Source organism: Periplaneta americana, chromosome 14 (assembly GCF_040183065.1).
Source record: "Periplaneta americana isolate PAMFEO1 chromosome 14, P.americana_PAMFEO1_priV1, whole genome shotgun sequence".
Lineage (NCBI taxonomy): Eukaryota > Metazoa > Arthropoda > Insecta > Blattodea > Blattidae > Periplaneta > Periplaneta americana.
This window is the reverse complement of record NC_091130.1, coordinates 89656709-89676287: the sequence shown is the minus strand read 5'-3', so window position 1 is coordinate 89676287 and position 19579 is coordinate 89656709. Positions and strand designations below refer to the sequence as shown.

Genomic DNA, 19579 nt, shown 5'->3' with positions numbered 1-19579 from the left:
TGGTGATACTAAATTATCTGCACAAGCTTTAAATACATAAGGTGGTATAGAGTCTGGTCCTGCAGATTTTTTGGGACGTAATTGTCTTATAGCACATTTTACATCTTCATGTGTAAAATACATTATGTTTAAGAGATTACAATCATTGACTATATCAGTTGATACATCACACACAGGGTCCACATTATAAGTGGGTTCAGTTGAAGAATAAACAGATTGAAAATAGCTGACAAAACCTTCACATATGTCATTCAACAATGACAATTTTTTTCCATTATATTCCATGCAACGCAAATAATTTGTGTTTTTCCTTTTATTTTTAACAAAATTCCAGAAACTATTAGAATCAAACAAAATTGTACTGTCTATTTTATTGACATATTGATCATAAGCTTTTTTCATTTCATTTTTCGTGAGACTCCGATAAAATTGATACATCAGTAAGTAATATTCTGAAATATGTTTTTTCTTTCTAAACTTTTCTTTAAGTTTTAAATTGTTTATTACATTATTATTAAACCATAAGGAATACTTATTTTTGTATGGTTTAGTTCTAGGAACACATTGATCTATAATAAAATACATTTTAGTATAGAATATATGAACAGCAAGATCAACATCCTCACAAAGATAAATACTTGTCCAGTCACATTGTTGTATAAGTCGATATAATTTCTCAAAGTCAGCTTTATGAAAATTATATTGTCCAGATTGACTGACTGACAGAGTTACTAATTTAAATAATTTAAATGTTACAGACAATGCAGGGTGGTTAATATCTATCTGTACTAAAGACGGAATTTCTTCTTCAACCTCTAAATATTCTATATTGCTTATTATGAGATCAAGAGTTCTATTGTTTATATTAGATATTTTATTACTCGTGTAGGCTACTAGGGTGAGTGTATGTGTAAGTGTAGTGTAGGGAATGGGTGAGGATGATGATGGTGAGGAAGGAAGAAGGGGAAACCCGGTGCCGGCACGTAGGCTACTCTGCCGAGTAGCACCAAGAGGGCCGCCAGGCTTAACGTCCCCAGCCGATGGACGAATCATTATCATTATTTACATGAAAATTTCTGACCCCGCCGGGAATCGAACCCAGACCGGCTAGTCTGGATATAGAACTTGCTACCACAGAACTAACTCGGTGGGTAAAATTTGTATGCATTCAAACATAACATTTAGTGGAGAATCGGAATATGTAAATTTTAATATAGAGTATCATTAAAAAAAATTAACTTTACTGTCACACCATTTATGTCTGAATATCTAACTTTTTTCGAACAATGGTATCATATTGTATGGTTTATCTCCAACACCTTTTTGTATAAAACATTTTTGTAAAATTTAAGAAGTTATTAGCAATATTCCATATTTATTGTTCACTCTGTTTTAAAAGAGTATATCAACATCTTGAATGCTATAACATTCTCATTTCAGAACAATAATTTGGATTCAGAAAGAATGCATTAAGTGAGCAAGCTTCGTTTAATTTAACTGATAAAATTCTGGAAGCAATTAATAGGAAATTACAAGTAGGAGGGTTATTTTGTGATCTCTCCAAAGCTTTCGATTGTATTAACCATAAAATTGTACTTTAAAAATTAGAATACCGTACTATGTTATTAAAGGCATAGCATAACAGTGATTTGAATCATATCTCCATATCAGAAAACAAAAGTTGAAATCAACGCATTCAGTGACACCTTTAAACCTACTTCAACATGGGGAAATGTTCATACAGGGTTCACGCAAAGATCTATTATGGCATCTCCTTTTTCTAATTTTTATAAATGATCTTGGCCTCTTAATAAAAGGAACAGATTATCCTAGACTATTTACAGGTGGCACAAGTATCATAATTACAGACAGCAACTTTGCCACATTCAAATATAAAACAGAAACACTTTTCCTTAAAATTTATGACTGCTTTACAACCGATAAACTAGCTTTAAACATTAATAAAACTAACATAATTCAATTTAAAACCTCTTCAAATTTAATCTCTGAAACATGAGATACAACTATCAACAATATACCTCTACTAGAAACATCAACAACCAAATTTATTGGTTTACATATTAATAATAGGTCTACATTAAACTGCAACCATCATATTAATGAAATAACCCCCAAACGTAGCTCAGCGTGCTTCGCAATTAGGTCGTTACAACAATTCGTAAATAGGAGTATCTTAAAGACAATATATTTGCCTATATTCATTTCATTATGTTCTACGAAATAATATTTTGGGGATAGTAAAAATATATTATTACAAAAAGAGAAATTAGAATAATAGTTGCAGCAAAGGCTATAGAATCGTGTAGACCATTCTTTTTAATTAGAGATTCTGACTTTAACAAATCAGCACATTATACTCTTCAATAAATTTCCTCTAATGTAAAAAATAAATTTTCCAACTAATTTAGCCATACTTATATGACTACCTGCAGACAGAATGATTTTCAAACGCCATCATCAAACTTATCATGCTATCAAAGGGAGTACCTTGCATGACAATAAAAATTTTCAGTAGTCTTCAAGACATTGAGTCATAATCAAAATCCTGCATTATTTAAAGTAGAACTAACAATTACCGTACTTAATATCTCACACTTTCTATTCTGAAGATGAATTCTTGACATTCCACATATTGGTAGTGTAAATATTTTAATACTATGAAATGGTATACATATGGTATTGTATAATATGTTATTGTCATTAACCTCTTCCCTTACTATATATTTTACCAGTTTTGTGAAAAAAGTATCATATTTTTTTATTTTCATAGAGAGGTCATTTAATATTGCAGAATCACTGTACACCACTAATTTTCTTACATACCTAAAAAATCACTATGAAATATACATACATTCATACCTGAATTATTATCCCGAGTTATCTCGTGCACCTTGATTCCAGCTCTGGTAGTTGTCCCACTTTGATTTTCTCCTGAACTATTTACCAACTTATTTTTTTTATGGATTAATTTATGAGGTACAATACCAGTGCTGTTATCAAGGCGTTAAATGTTGCTTGTCGTGTGATAGACTCGAAAGCAGGGTATTACGCACAGTGGCACATTGCATTCCGGACAGTAGTATCTGCTCTCCTATATGAGAGCGTTTTGGGAAGAATGGTGTAGCAGTCATTGAATATTTGTACCAGTACATCTGTTCTTCAGGTTTGTGAATAATGTTCTGTAGTAACACTATGCCCAAAATTACACGTATTTCAGAGTTTGTAGTAGGCAGCCACGAATTATTTTCAGCATTCTGTGAACACTTATTAGCATGCCGAATCGTCTCCTCGAATATAATGTTGATGAGGTCATTATTAAAGAATAATTTAAAAAATTGAGAATTATCGTTATCAGAAACAATGTTAAAATTTCATTGAATGGGGACCTCGGAGGTGTAGAAGAAATTTAATGGTGCCAGATGTCTTCTATTCAAACCACTGTCGAAAAGACGCGACATCAACTGATCTGAATTTGTTTGTTGGTCTATAACTTCGTCTTCTGATACCGATGTTTCATTTCCTAATCTTCTACAGGAATATATTCCTGATCAAAAGTTTCGGAAACATTAACTTCATCCATCTTTACGCAAAACGGCACAAAAAACACTAAAACACAAACAGAAACCGCCAAAACTAACTAGCATCTACTCACTACTGTGTGTGAAAGCTCGCAGTAAGTCATTTTTAACATAAAGACTAATGTTCTGAGAGATGTATACTAGTATTTTAGAAATTAAGAGATCGTTATTTCCACAACTCATAACATACTACATTGGCAACGTGATTATAGAGATAGAATTTCGCAGTAACACATTTTCGGACATGAACAACAATATTTTGAGAGACGTATATTTTAGAATTATACAGTGTTATTTTCAGTCGGATTACGTACATTCACATACTACATTAGAAACATGACAAAAGTATCACTGAATTGCTTTTTGATATATGTAAAATCTTTTTTTCCTCCACTCCTTTGTATAAAATATAGTTGAGAATGTGAAAAAACACATAGTTTTTAAGTTAATGTCTGCAACTTTGATTGACGGTCCTTGAGCTTCATTTTAACAAATGGCCATTATAAATGCTAGCCGCACTGAAATTGCAGTTGCTTAAAATCGAAAGGCATTAGTGGGTATCATAGGAATGCGTGGAATGAAAACATCTTCTTCTTTCGTTTTTCCAGTTAATATTGTCACTTCTATTAGGTTTTCATGAGTTTTTTTTTCACACCAATTCCTGTTCTATTGCGTAATTTTGGTGGGTCAGTATTTCGCAATAGTACAATTGGTGATTCAATATTAAGTACGTACGGTATTAAATTATGTGGTAGCAATCCTTTTGGTTCCAAAGAATTCAGTTATAAAACAGAGCCTGCTTAGTATCTACAAGAGTATCGAGAAATTCATAATATGGCCCTGGACTGTGTAAAGATACGTACCGGTACTGTTTGAATTTATAGATTTTGGCCTTCATGATGTATCAACACTGTTATTTAATTTCGTGTTATTATTTCCATGGCCTCGTGAAAGTCGATGTTGAATACAACAGAAAACAATAAAAAACAATTGACTATAGAAGAATGCATTTTAGTATTATGCATGAATGTTTGATCGTATTTATTTCCATTTTTCATTTTTTAATTAATGTAACTCCCATTTGCACAATTTTAATGTAGCCTATGTTTTTCTTCCGGTTATGAAGGTTAAATGTGCCAACTTTGGCACATATCGGTCTAAGCGTGTAGATTTATATAGATAACATACATACATACATACATACATACATACATTCATACCCACATTCACTTTTATATATTAAGATATGCCCACGAGCTTGGATATATCAGCATCTCGAACAACTTTCTCCAGGACGAGATTAAACAATAGACACGCTTAGGGGTCTCCTTGCCTAAGTCCATTCTTGGTCTCCAGGAGTTCAGTGATTCGTTCTGAATTTTGATATGACACTGGCTATTCTTCATTGCAGCTTGAACTAAATAAATAAGTTTATGTGGGATTTTAAATTCCCCCATTACTTCATAGAGACCTGCTGTATTGATGGTGTCATAGGCTGTACTAAAATCAATTAATAGATTATGGTTCTCAATATTATGTTCAGTAGTTCTCTCCAATATTTGCCTTAAAATAAATGTTTGGTCTATTGTCGATTTGCCTTTCCGAAAGCCTGTTTGATAACTTCCTATGACTTTCTCAGCGTGTGGAAGTAACTTTTTGTATAAGATCTTAGAGAAAACCTTTGAAGTTGTGCTGAAAAGTACAATACCTCTGTGATACAGCCATCATAAACTATTAATTCATGAGTTAAGCGAAAGAAATATAACACATTCAACATAATCTATGGAAATATTAGAAATTTTCAAATAAAATCATCGAGTTCAGTTTTGGACTCGTGTATTGACTTTCTTAATTACTTACGATGAATTCGGAAAGTTATAGTTTCTTTTGTGTGTTTTCTTTGCGTCTGATCCCAAGAATAGTATGGGTAATTCCATAGACTACAGATATTGTGGTCACTGATGTCGTACTATTGGCAACTTATGTGTTGTATATCCCATGCTTGTCAAACTCGTGCACGAACGAATACGGAGGGGGTGGTTACTAATATTCTGACTGCTTCATGTCTCTTGCATTGACTCAACGTAAACAGAGCTATTGTACAGTGCGTTCGTAGCTCGGCCGGACCGTTCCACGGCGGTCTTGGACTGCGTGAAGATTGGCGCTCCTACTGCCAGAGTAGCGCTGCAGCTACCGCTGACGCGCCAGTCAGTCGAGTTGTATCTATCGTAAGGGAAAGAAGTCTGTGCGCGTGTTGTAAATAAAATTGTGTTGTCTCATAGTGATAAAGTGTATATTAATAATGGTTGAGTATACTTCAGAACAACGTGTTTTTCTCTATGATGCTTATGTGAAACACTCTTCTGCAAGAAGGTGTCGAAGAGAATTTGAACATCGGTTTGCAGATGTTCGAATTCCTAGCAGGTCAACTATTCATGATCTTGTCAATGAAATCAGACGTATAGGTTCTTTTTCGAACAAGAAACGTGTTCAACAACGCCGTGTAGTATTTAGTATTTATTTAGTAGTATTTATTTATTTAACCTGGTAGAGATAAGGCCGTCAGGCCTTCTCTGCCCTTCTACCAGGAGATTCCAACTACAATATCAACAATAAAATTACAATTAGTATTAAATTTACAATTACAATTACAAATAATATTACAGTTAGTATTAAATTTACAATTACAATAAAATCAAAGTACGAAAAGATTACCTGAATAATTAAAGCTAGATAATTTATCTTAGAGAAACAAAGAATATTTTATATTTACTGAATTACAAATTAAATCTAGAATAACAAAATTGTATAGTGATGAAATTACTGAATATTGAAATATTTTATGATAGATTAAAGAAACTATTTACAAGTAATCAATTACTGACCAAGTGCCTAGTAAGTTTTCGTTTGAATTCAATTTTATTTCGACAGTCCCTGATGCTAGCAGGTAGCGAATTCCAGAGTCTTGGCAGGGCTATTGTGAAAGAAGATGAGTATGAGGAGGTGCGATGGGATGGTATTGTTAGTATTGTTTCATGACGAGAGCGTGTGTTCAGATTATGGTGTATTAACAGAAGAGAAGCTTAATGAAATAGGGGACCAGTTAGAGCACTCACCCGGCAAATCACTATGACGTTTAGCACAAGAGGTTAAAATTTCCAAGACGTCAGCTTTTGTGGCAACGAAAGTTCTGAAACTTAAGTCGTACAGGGTAACTGTAGTTCATGCTTTACAACCACAAGATCCTCTAAGTAAGGTTAATTATTATTTTTTATTCAATGCAGTGGCACATGACTAGTCATTGCGCGTACAATGGCGATAGAAACTAAGATGAAAGAAAACGAAATAAAGTGAACAATGTGCAAATGAAACTACGAAGGAGAGGATGTCAGCACTGCTGCTGCAATTATTTCAATTGATTTTTGCAGTCCGTTTATAATGGCGACGTGGACCCACTTTTAACGTTCTTCACTGATGAAGCGTGGTTTCATCTTCACGGTCACGTTTCTACTCAGAACAATAGATATTGGGCTACCGAAAATCCCCATATTATTCATGAAGTTCCTCACCACGCTGCAAAGGTTGGGGTTTGGTGTGCAGTGAGTGCGAGTAGAATTATCGGTCCCATATTTTTCGGCACAACAGTTGATTCACACGTCTATGTAACTTCAATTTTAAATAATTTTTTTCCGCAACTAACAAGAAATGAACGATTGAGTGGCTGGTTTCAGCAGGATTCAGCTACGCGCACACCGTTGCGAATTCTACGCATGAATTGCGAAGTGTGTTTGGTGACAGAATAATTAGTCGTTCTCTGTCCTATCTCCATGCGATTTTTATTTGTGGAGAATGTTAAAGAATAAAGTCTATGCATCAAATCCGCACACGTTACAAGAATTGAAGGACAACATCACGAGAGAAATACAGGCAATCAGTCAACATGAACTTTCGCGAGTGAACCAGAATTTTTTTCGGAGATTTAGGGAATGTGTTCGAGTTGAAGGTCATCACTTTCAACATCTGTTGTGATGCAGGTAAGTCCCTATAACGTCTTTGGGTAAGTCTAATGCATAGACAAATAACAGAAAGATATGCAGCTCAATGCTAAAACGACGCCAACATAAGCTGTCAGGACGACCGTAGAGCCATCTGTAGTCTTTTGTAAACAAAAACTGTACCAGCATTTTACCACCCACCTCTACTGCTGTGTCGGTAACTACGATCACTACTATACCAAACCATTCTATTTACTCGTACAGAATGAATTATTTCTTTTAAAACACTTCACTTTTGGTGAAAATGTTTGAATGCAAATTTTATTTTTTTAATTGTATAATATACAATATTGCATATATATCTTGTAAAAGACAGATGTCCATTTGAAAAAAAAAATCACAATGTACAGCACTATTTATATTGCATTTTGATTAGAACTTTATCTCCTTTCCCAGCCCACCCGCCTGTAACAATAATCAATAGTTCTCAGCTTGGTATTTCAGTTTGGGAAGGAATGGAAAGGGAACTTTTAGGGATTTAAATTTCCTTCTACTACATTTTTTAAGCTAGCGACTTAATTTCTGTATACAGGAACCTCTTGTTATTAGTATGAATGTCCTTAAGTTCCAGCAGTACCAGTTAAAAACTTTAGAGTTAATTATTATTTTATTTTCACCTATTTTAAAACATATATATTCCCACAAAATATAAGTTACTGGTCTGACAAAAAATGGACATGCATATGTCTACAAATGAATACAATAGACACAATATTGTTCCAGAAATATTTATTTGTAAAGTAACACAAAAGAATGTGGAAGAAGCACAAAGAACACAAAATATATTGTACAGGTATTATTACTAAATTATCAAAATAATAAGGAACAACTCTCAGTGATTATTATTATTATTATTATTATTATTATTATTATTATTATTATTATTATTATTATTATTATGCATTCGTCTGGCTTTTAAAAGCCACTTTATTCATGCACTAATAGGGCACACTCTGTGAGTCTCTGTAGTGATACTTTTACGTTTACATACTTCTATTAATATCAGAAATACACAGTACATTGTCGATTACACAAATCAATTAGGGATTACATTGCTAGATAATTGATTTACCTATGTATAAATTGGTATTTTCTTACAATTATATATACGTTGTAGAGTGGAAAGTAACGCACAATAATTTTTTTCTGCATTGGTATTCCAACTGGGATGTTCACATTTCACCGAGATATTGTTTGAAGTTTTCGCTACAGACACAATTCCCAGTTTCTGACCATAGGAGCAGCATTTTTCCAATATTCTAAATGTTTGCTGGTACTGCTAAGTCTACAGCGCAGATCCTTACCATGTTGAGGATATATTGTGACACCATTGAAACTGTCTAACAGGGTATCAACCTCAGTGACAAAAGCAGATGTGTATATCGACCTATCTTCCAAGAGCCCTGAAACATTAAACATCAAGAGCATAAACTCTAAAGTTAGGTTATACTGTAAGTAAATGCCAATCAAGGGTGGATTTAAAAATAGCCAATAAGGGCCATAACCTAAAGCAGCAAATTTCGTCTCTCTCTATTCAAATTAATTTACTCTCACATAACCATACTTTATGCAACTGGTCATAACAGAGAACAACGAAAACTATTAATATGGTAGCCATAGTTCAAAATCAAAGACAAAGCAAGTTGCAACATTTCTCCACACTGTTTAAGAGCAGTCATGAGCATGCAGCAAAATGATGTGGAATCTACAACTAACATTTTTTATCACTAACTACCATAATATTGAAGTCAAAATCTTATGGATTCTAATTAATGGCACTTCATTACATTTACATTACTAGTTTGGTGTTAGAAATTCTTTTAAACCGATAAATTTTCCAAGGCCTTGGTGAAACATACCACAACATAAGTACACATTACTGTTACCAATGTTTCCAAATTTTATCACTCATGAAATAGGTTCAAATCTATATGAAATTCTAGAATCATTTTGGTGAATATTTAGCAATGTAATAATTGTGTTCTTAGGAAAATATTTGGGGCTAAGAGGGATGAAGTTACAGGAAAATGGAGAAAGTTACACAACGCAGATCTGCACGCATTCTGTTCTTCACCTGACATAAGTAGGAATATTAAATCCAGACGTTTGAGATGGGCAGGGCATGTAGTACGTATGAGCGAATCCAGAAATGCATATAGTGTTAGTTGGGCGGCCAAAGGGAAAAAGATCTTTGCGGAGGCCAAGATGTGGGTGGGAGGATAATATTAAAATGGATTTGAGGGAGGTGGGATATGATGATAGAGACTGGATTAATTTTGCTCAGGATAGGGACCGATGGCGGGCTTATGTGAGGGCGGCAATGAACCAGTAGGTTCCTTAAAAGCCATTTGTAAGTAAAAATTGTTTAAATTCGTATACTATGCAAGTGTTCAACCATTTTAACACATTTTTCTCAGCAAAGTACAATGTTTATTGTGAGGAAATGAGATATTTATGTCGAAGAATGTTTATTTATGTGCTACTTCTGTAATTTCACTAGAAAACAAACTGATACAATGACATGCTATATGAAGACAGTAATATATGTCTGGTGTTGGTGGGACTGGAATGTGTTCTTTGGCAAAGGAGGAGGGACACAGGCCTGTGGACTTTATTTGATAGGTTTTTGAGGGTTGTAGGAATTTGAGGTCTTTTTGAGGAGACAATTGGGTAAGTTCATTTTCTGGTAAAAGTCGTATAGTTGATAGAATGGATGAAGGATAAGAAAGTTGTGCGGATGAAGGGTAATTCGATTGTGAGTCTGAATGTGCGCTTGTGATTGATCCATCCAAAGCTGGAACTGCCGACCAGTTGAGACCTTTTCTCTCTTTTGTTTTAAAATCAGTCTCTGAAAAGTGACGACTGCATACTACTCTGTTGAACAGTGTCGTAGCAGTATGTTCGGTATAGGTTTCACCTATACTTTCTGCCCAATGTACAGCCCTGTAAAATGTAGAAGTATTAATTAGAATTACCAGTAAATAGAATAGGCCTACCCTAGTATCATACAACCTTGGGTCTATTGTATATTCTGGGACATTTAAGAACTACGAATTTTATGATACTGTTCGAAACTCTAAGCTCGTATATCATACAGATCGAGTCTCTTTCTAGGTCTATGATTATGTAACTAGCAAAATATGCAATTAGATAGTTACTTTGTAGAATTTCTAGGCATTTTTGACAATGCCGGCTTTGTTTTCAACAACAATTTGTGAAACGGGAGTAGTCCAAGTTTGTACATGCAAATGCAAAAAGACTGTTGCGCATTCTCAGATACTTTCATTTCAAGTAGGGTTGTCTAGTGACAGTACTAAATAAGAAACTTTTCTTTTGATCCATTTTTATATTTAATATGGTATTTTTCCTGAAAAGCTACACCAAAAGAGACACAGTTTCCTCTTGTTTCACTGGATTCTGTGTGATTTATATAGTCATAAACATGTGATTTTAGTTTCCACGCACAAATAATTTCAAAATAAAAATCCTATGACATCTCTTTATACTTATGTATTGTTGTAGCTCCTCCCGTATTTGTTACAATGTTACTAATTTATTACCAACATAACATGTGAGAGGCCAGACTTAATTAGGTTACTAGGGAAATTGTCTATTTCTCTAGTATTGCGTTCTTAAACTCTCTAGTGTTATACTTGTAAGAAGTGGAGAGACGGGTTATAACAATGCATTAGAATATACCGTACAGGTAAGCATTAAACGATTTTTATGCTGAAAGTATTTGTGGCTGCAAAATAAAACCACGTGTTTTACATTATACTGTATAAATCTCACAGAAACCTGTGAAGCAATAGAAGATTGCACTTTATTTGGTGTAGCTGATCTGGGCAACTACTATTGATATTGTTATTATCACAAAACATGTTTGGCTACTGCAATATTGCACAGCTAATCACGTGCTTAAATGTTAGGTTAGGTTTTAGCATATAAAAAAGGACTCGCCTAAAAAAAACATTGCTGTATTACTCTCTGTAGGTACAAATACAAGAGTAATTTAAAGGAATATAGATTAAGTAAACAATATTACTAACCTCAACATTTTTCGGGAAGTGGAAAAATGGTAAGTCCGAATCCCTTCTATTTGACCCCAGACAACCAGGCACAGAGCAAGTTTTTACCCAGGTTTTCTGGGACATGCTGGAATGACAGACAATACTACAGTGATTTTTCTTACATCCCTAATAAGTAATTAAATAATAAATACATATTATGTTAATCAATCAATTAAGTTAATTAAACATATTATGTGTTTAATTCTTGCATTGTTTGCTTGAAACGTATCAATCATGTCACCTCACAATAACTTCAATCACAATGTGTTAAAACTACATCACAATAATTATTCACTTATATTTATAATTTCAGCAAATAAATCTCCATTTGTAAAATAATAAGTACTAAATATCACCTCCTTCTCAGAATAGCATAGGTGAACACATGTAACACACGTTAACAAAAGACACGAATACATAAATAAACAACACAATAAGTGCTCATTATGTTTCATTTATACTCTCAGATATCCACTGCAAAATAAGTACGTAAATATCATCTTACCTCAATAGAAGAAAACACGTGTAGCACAAAACTTCTGAGTAATATCACAGTCTACTATATACAGTCGCGAAGGTCAATATGTAGTAAAAATGCAAACAGGGGTAGTTGCCCACCACTAGGATCGCTACTATCGCCTCATCATCGCAGATCTCTCTCCTAGCAGACGACAAAATATGTTACACTTTCGTTGTCGTGTTCTTTTGGAAAAATTAACACCTTCCTTCCATTATTGAAATATTAAATGCATAAAGTTAATTTATTATTTTAATGAAGTATATTAAATTCCACCATAAACTCGAAGATACCTGCAAGAAATAAGTTAATATAATTTTTGTTTGTACAAAACGAACTGAAATTTACTATAATAGCTTCACTCGTTCAAGATTATAGCGATAATTAACTTTGAATTGAAACCAATAAATATTAATTTGCATTTCTCTTTACAACAATAATAATGGAAATATGAATGAATGGAGTAACTTTCGTGTACCGGTACTTGTAGTGTAGGCTTGCGTAGTTAACAAAATGGGATGAGGTTAAGCAATAATAATCACACCAGAATTGGAAATAAAACGTGATCAATACATTTTATTGTAACAGACTTTTTCTACGTCTCTAGTTAAAGCAACAAATAAAAATAACAACAAAATTAACAGCTATAATTAAAAACATATCCTTTGAAGAAAAAATTAGGCCTAAGCAATAATAATCCCACCAGAATTGAAAATAAAACGTGATCAGTAAAGTTCATTAAAACAAACTTAATTTTTTCTACGTCTTTAGTAAAATAACACATAAAAATAATAACAAAATTAATAGCTACAATTAAAAATATATCCTCTGAAAAAAAAAGTAGACCTAACCTTTATTTCTCTGGAAATTTAGCAGCCTAAGTGACAGAACTTTGACCTGTATGATACAGGTCAAAGTATACTGGTTAAAGTGGCGTATACTGGTTAAAGGGTTTGGGCTACCGCTGACCCTATTATTACACAAAATATATCTAACAATTACTTTAATTTTAATTACTATGGTAAAACTAATAATACAAAATTATTACATTATGTTATATTATAAACTTTTTCTTTTGTAATTTCCTTGGGCTACCGCCGGTAGCCCCGGTAGCCCGCAAAATACGCCCCTGCGGGTATCTAATGTCCTTTCGGTTAGACTGAAACATTTCATTGTGAAATTTAAGGCTATAATGTATTATAACAGTCACAAAGAACTTCAAATTAACAGTTTTGTTTCTGCACAGCATTCTTGTGGAAACCCAGGAACCTTTCTGAATCTTTCGGAAATCGGAAAAAATATAACTCTGGCCTCTTTCTCTTACTGTTGCTACAATTTATAGCACTACAAACGTCTCCTCCTTGTCCCATATTATTATTCCAAATATTATATTTTAGCCATTAACATTTTCATTACAACCAATAACGAACATTTCACAAGCATCAATGTGAAATACGCAACGAGCTAGCAATCGATAGAAATACGACACAGTCCAAAGTCGACCATGGACAGTCTATTGTTTCTAGTTGCTAACCGCTTGGAGCGCTTTATCACGAGATTTGCAAAAAAACACCTCAAGCTTCGCGACTGTATATAGTAGACTGTGGTAATATTACCCAAACCATGTTGAAATAGGAATGAAAACACATACCGGTACGCAAAATATCGACGCAGAATTCGATTGGTTGATTTGTTTGCCATCTATTGAGGAATTACTGAAGGAACGGGGACTTATTGCTTACCAATGTCGGTAGACCAACAATGTCAAGTTGCACCCCCCTGGTAACAGGTCTAATGTTAGTAGAGTAGTTAGTGTTCTGTACCCATGACTTGCTGGTCATTTACGTGTAACTCTGGCGGCAGGCGCGTCAAACTCACCCAGTCCAAGGCCACCGCGGAACGGTCCGGCCGAGCTACGAACGACTAGTGACAGTGGCGGTTGGTACTGTGCATACACTTTGCACTCCTCTTTTGTTATATACTCATTATTATAATAACTTTATCATTATTCTCGTCTTTCTCAGTAGGCCTGTTGATTCATAAAAATATGTATACAGGGTAATTCATGAGGAGTTACCGCCACTTACGGAGCTTATTTCTGAAGATATTCTGAACAAAAACTGCCACATAAATATGTGTCTTATTCCCAATATTTTCATAGTTACACTAATTTGAAATTGCTAAAAATTCATTTCCTCTTTAGTTTAAAGGGTAAAAGAATGTTACAAATAGAAAATTAACTATTCGGAAGTATACTTTCATTAATTGGCTAGTATTATGAAGCTAAACATGTGTTGTTGCTTTACAATTACACAATTTTTTTTCCAATTTTAAACTAAAAATTGCATTATTCTTACACGCTTATCACAACAATTGTTACAGATCACACGACTTCTGATTCTATACAGTTCAATTTTGCATCCTAATGTACAGTCTTGAAGAATTTACAAGAATGACGTGTTTTATAACAATTGTTGTGATAAATGCGTAAGAAAAATGAAATTTTGTAGTTAAGAATTGAAAAAAAAAAATTGTACGAAGCAACTGTGGAATTAACAACATATTTTTACCTTCAGAATACTAACCAACTGAAGAAATTATACTTCTGAACAGTTCATTCTCTAATTGTAATATTCTTTTAGCATTAAAACTAAAGAAAAAAATATTTTTTAACAATTTCAAATTAGTGTAACTCTGAAAATATTGAGAATAGAATCCACGTTTATATGATATTTCTTGCTCAAAATGTCTTCGGGAATATGCTCCCTAAATGACGGTAACGCCTCATGAATCACCTTAATACATTTTACGGACCAATAGGCATACTGAGAAAGATAAAGTTATTACAAAAAGATAACTTTTATGAATGTGTATCATACAGTGTTTTTCTACAAATTTACATTAAGTAAATATTTTAAGTTGGAGAAGTTATAAAGGAGCCGCAACGGGCTTAAAGCCTACAGCTTGAAGAAGAAGAAGAAGAAGAAGAAGAAGAAGAAGAAGAAGAAGAAGTTATAAGATCACGAAATAAGTAACCACGGAATGACAGAGTGTTTAATTCATGTTCACGATTTCATGCCGTCTAAACCCGCCATATAATCAACAAAGCGGTTAGGAAAAGTTGAGTGTTATATCTTGTTACAATGAGTCCTACATATGTAACTTCAGAATAATAGGGCTAAAAATGTAGATATGAATGTTAAATTTGTTTCTTATTTGTGTTACGTGTAATATTTACATCATGAATGATTGAGGTAATGCCATTAATTTCTTATTGAATGACGTTTGTACATTGAATATTGCGTTTTCTTTAGCAGTGCGTAAAATGATTACTTACTTTTCTTACGCACTAGTGTTTTAAAGGCTCACTTTATGCATTGATAACAGTGGGTAAAATGCAACTTTACGCACTATCGTAGAAAAAAATAGATTTTTACCTATAATTCAAAGCATGCACATTCGAATACACATTTTACAGACTCTGTCGGAGAATTTCACCTACTTTCGTGAGAAACCGTGACCTGATCTACGGCAGGGCCAGGAAGAAATACGAAAAGGAGGACTATACTGTCTGTTCCGAGAGTTTGAATGTGTTTAAAGCGATGTGAGGAAAAGCACTGCATAACAGTACCAGGCTAAGATGTAATTACAAGATCTCTGATGGGACAAATTCGCTTGTTGTTACACATTATCACTGCAGACTGACACGTCCTCATCTGTTGCCGTGCAGCAGCAATTACACACGCTGTAAGCCACTGCGTGCTAAAATGAAAACGAATTTATGCACATTACATCGTGCTGAGTAACTTATCCGTGTCCTACCTGAGTAGAAGATACTACTAACTGGTTGACGGAACTCGCTAATACGATTCTATTTTATCAAGCACATCATAATCATCACCGCAATTTTCTGTCATCAGCGTAATATTTAGAACTGTCATCATAATTATCATTATAGTAATAATTTTGTCATATTTCTTAGATGGGAAGATAATATTAAAATGGATTTTAGGGAGGTGGGATATGATGGTAGGGACTGGATTAATCTTGCTCAGGATAGGGACCAATGGCGGGTTTATGTGAGGGCGGCAATGAACCTCCGGGTTCCTTAAAAGCCAGTAAGTAAGTAATAAGTTCTATCATAATAATTATTGTCGTCGTAATACTCCTGTCATCAACATCGTAATATTTCGGCCATCATCGTAATATTATAGGTCTACTATCAGCAGCATTATCGTAATTTTTGTCATATTTCTGTCATAATTATCATCGTCGTAATACTTCTGTCATTAACATCATAATATTTATATCAGTCCACCGCTGTGGAATAACGATTAGCACGTCTGACCTTGAAGCGAGAGGGTCCGGGTTTAAATCCCGGTTGAGAAGCTATTGAGGTTTTTTGAAGTTTTCCTTCAACCAATTGAATCACAATTGCTGGGTAAGTTTCTTTGTTGGACCTTGAACTCATTTCTCCATCATTATTACACTTCCTCTCGTTCATCATCACCTCCCGTTTCTTTCCTAGGTTTCTGCCTTCTTTCGTTGTAGAGTCGCCTGCGGACCGCCGCTGAACTTGGATCCCGTGGATGTGGTCATTCGTTGTTGGTGGTAGCGCTACGCACCGTGGACTCTCCACCGGGCTCATGATACCTCGTGGGACCGGGGTTCAGGGTCCACGGTGAGATCTACGAGAAATGGTAACGGGATCATGTAGGCTGTAACCATAGACTTACTAAATAACCGCTAGACCGCTCACTGGCGCTAGTGTTATGCTCCCAAATTGAACAGCCGACGGGAGGTCATTTGTGTGTAGAATTGAATAAGATGGTTTGTTCGTGTACTGCTTTTAATTTCAGCAATGCACACGGATGTAAAGAAAAAGAAGGAAGGAATTTTACATTTCACTGGTTAGTTAATCCTTAATTTCTACGGCGATTTTTTTCTCTGTATTATGTTACAGAAAACATACTATTGTACTTACCATGTGACTGTTAATGCTTCAGGTTTCCACTGAGTAAAGATTCCCTTAATCGAAAGTGGATATGTACAATCCACAGAGAGAATTTCTACCCTGCAATGAATCATTCATTGTGTTCAACTCATTTCGAAGATACAGTATTTGTTACCTTTCAAACTTATTTATTATACACTGTTATTGTCCTTCATCCACCCCATATCCTTCGTTTTCTTCAAACAGCTGTTGTTTAGTGCATAAGCTTACGTCAGTAATTATTCACCGAATTTAAAGATACAGAAACTGTATAAATTATAAAAAGTTGGCAGTGTTTTATTAAAAACAATTTAAGTATAATATATTTTATGCTTTTGGTGATACGACTGCTTTAAATTAGTTGTCCATTTAATGTTTTAATATGACTGATTAAAAGTAACTCTTGTTTTAGTTACGGATTAAATGAAATATTTTCTTATACTACAGCTGCTGCTACTGCCAGTAATAGTAAATGCTTTTTGACTTCATACAGCAATTTAACCTACAGATTAAATTAAGAAGTTGACATATTAATTCTTTTATTAACCGTGGTTATGAATAATCACATAGAGTTCCTATGAAAATGATGCAAGCTTGACAGCCAGAGTTGCCGGGTATCCCAATTTAGGCGAGATTTTCCCATTTGCCTGGTTGAAAACTGATTAAAGCGAGTCGGGATTGATAAAAATCCTTATTTTACAGATATTAGCCTAGAACATATTTAAACAAATTAGTCTGTATCTCCTATTATGCGATATTTTTATTTATGTATTGACCCAAATGGCAACACTGTAACAACAGAGGTAACCCGCGGATATTTAGTAAGTCTGTGAAGTATCCCAGCTGATTAGGCAACTCTACACGCAAGATGATACTTCCCCTAATTCTATCGCATTGTTGATTAATCCGTTTCGATACTTAGTCGCTGCTCTCGCAATTAGTAAACAATATGTATTTTAAGTGTGCTGAGTGGCAAAAAAGTCAGCGTTTTGATGTCGTATTTTATACTAACACCATACACTTACAATTACTGCGTTTTATAGTTTAGTGAACTATGTTTAAACATGGATTCATCGTCAAATAGTGCAACTGTTGCAGTACCGGTTCCAAAAAAGGAAAGTTGCAAAGTTAATTAAGTACGGTAGTGAATGGTTAAAACATATTCATGGTTAATAAAAGAAAAAACTATTATAGTGTTCACTGTATTGTGTCTCCTTCGTATTTTAGTGTTTCTCACGGAGGCGAATATTACATTAAAAAGCACGCAAACACTACTTTGCAGAAAACGATTTATGATAGTCTTGATAGGTCTAATGTCTAAAGTTAGCTCCTGATATCCCAATTTCCCTCGGAGAAAACCTAGTAACTCTGCTGACAGCAGAAACACGTTATTAAAGGTATCTCGCAAAGGAAATAATGTTCCTTTAAACCAGGGCTTGCCAAACTTTCATAGCGAGGGCCACATTAACCATCCGAGAAAGAATCGCGGGCCAAGTCACGTAAGTTTAAATTAAGTCTAATAAACAAAGCTCACAAACAACATTGCGTTTTATTGAGCTAAAACTTAGACTTTCAAACTGTTTTCTTTTTTTCATTCAACTGGCACGTTATGTTTTTGGCAATATCTTCCACTCTACGAGCAACTGTATGTACTGAAAGACTGATATTATTAAATAAATGTACTTTCTCAGGACAAATCTCCTTTTCCGCCATTAACAGTCACGATTTAATAAGTTCACCATCACTAAAAGATTTTGCCCTTTTCGTCAGTTGTTACTTTATTGTCTGATTTCTGTTTCTTGAAAATATTCTGTTGAGATGCTAGTCCACTTTTCATTGCTTCAAATTTATCACCCCGTAACTTCCTTGTAAATTGTGAAAATTTTGAAAAATGTTTGATTTCATAATGCTTGCGGATATTATATTCTTTAAAGACAGCAATTGATCCGTTACAAATCAGGCATAATTACTTTATTTACACTTTTAGTCATACAGTAGTCCAAACTCCATTGTTGTTTAAACACAGAACATTCACTGTCCATTTTCTCTTCTTTTTTTTTTTTTTTTTTTTCTTTCCCTGCCATAATTGAAGTTAAGTTCCGCTGTAACAACTACTAGTAAATGCTTGTAGATTAACTCAGAGTGCTAATACTATTCTGAACTGGACAATATTTACCACTTCACATTTCCACTGCTCTATTAGGCCTATATGTGAGCGTGTACCGAAAGAAGTCGCTGTTGTCAGCTTACAGCGGTGCAATCTCTGGTTGTTCTGTTGCCACACTTCGCGCTTGGGCTGGAAAACCCACGGTCGCCTGGCCGCTGAACGCTTGCGACCAGTAGTC

The 19579-nt window shown here is 34.3% G+C and overlaps 1 long non-coding RNA gene across 1 annotated transcript; it reads right to left on the bottom strand.

The window, feature by feature from the left end:
• Positions 1-8366: 8366 nt before the first annotated feature.
• Positions 8367-12539, bottom strand: LOC138713552 (uncharacterized). The gene is made up of 3 exons (XR_011335909.1): positions 12230-12539; positions 11704-11809; positions 8367-10597 (listed from the first exon to the last, which is right to left on the bottom strand). It is a non-coding gene; the product is annotated as an uncharacterized lncRNA (long non-coding RNA).
• Positions 12540-19579: the final 7040 nt, after the last annotated feature.